This window comes from Aptenodytes forsteri, unplaced genomic scaffold (genome assembly GCF_000699145.1).
Source record: "Aptenodytes forsteri isolate BGI_AS27 unplaced genomic scaffold, ASM69914v1 Scaffold236, whole genome shotgun sequence".
Classification (NCBI taxonomy): domain Eukaryota; kingdom Metazoa; phylum Chordata; class Aves; order Sphenisciformes; family Spheniscidae; genus Aptenodytes; species Aptenodytes forsteri.
Window position 1 is genome coordinate 1478653 of NW_008794456.1, and position 703 is coordinate 1479355.

Genomic DNA, 703 nt, shown 5'->3' on the forward strand with positions numbered 1-703 from the left:
GGTGATGCCTTCGATCGGGCCGCGAGCTCCATCCCTGACTCTTCAAATTCAGGGGATGCTTCTTTCCCCCCTCCAGCCCAGCAGCGTCCCAGTGCCCGCCGCGGTTTCTTCACATCCAAAAGCCCTAAAAAGCTGAAAACACCATGAAATATTTTCTCCCGGCGGGGAGGGCAGAGGGCGGCTATTATCCTCATCCAAACCAAACCTGAAATGTTGGGGTCCAAAGGGTGTCGCTCCGCCTTTGAAATCTCACGCGGCCTTTCTTCCCATTAAACCGTCTCCCGGCTCAGCTCAGAAATTTCTTCCCCACCCCCCTTTTTTTTTTTTTTAATTTAATAATAAAACATCTCAGATCTCCAAGTTGCAACTCATCTCACACCTAAGTGAGATTGCGTTTTGCACAAGCCTTTCAGCTGTTTTCTCAATCTCTCCTCTGTCTCATTCTCAATTCAGGCAGTTGCTATAGGTATGTTTTAATCCCCAGCATGGTAGATTTTAATTAGTCTTTGTACAGATGGCCAATTAACATTCATTACTTTTGCCTTGAGCGATTAATTATGAGTTTGGATAGAATGGGAGATGGAGACAGAGGAAAGATGGGCAGGTGAATAAAAAAAGGGATTTTAATCAGAGTTTGGGATTTTTTTTTTTCTTCTTCTTATTTATATATATACACACACACGCAGAAAGAGGAGGGAAGAGA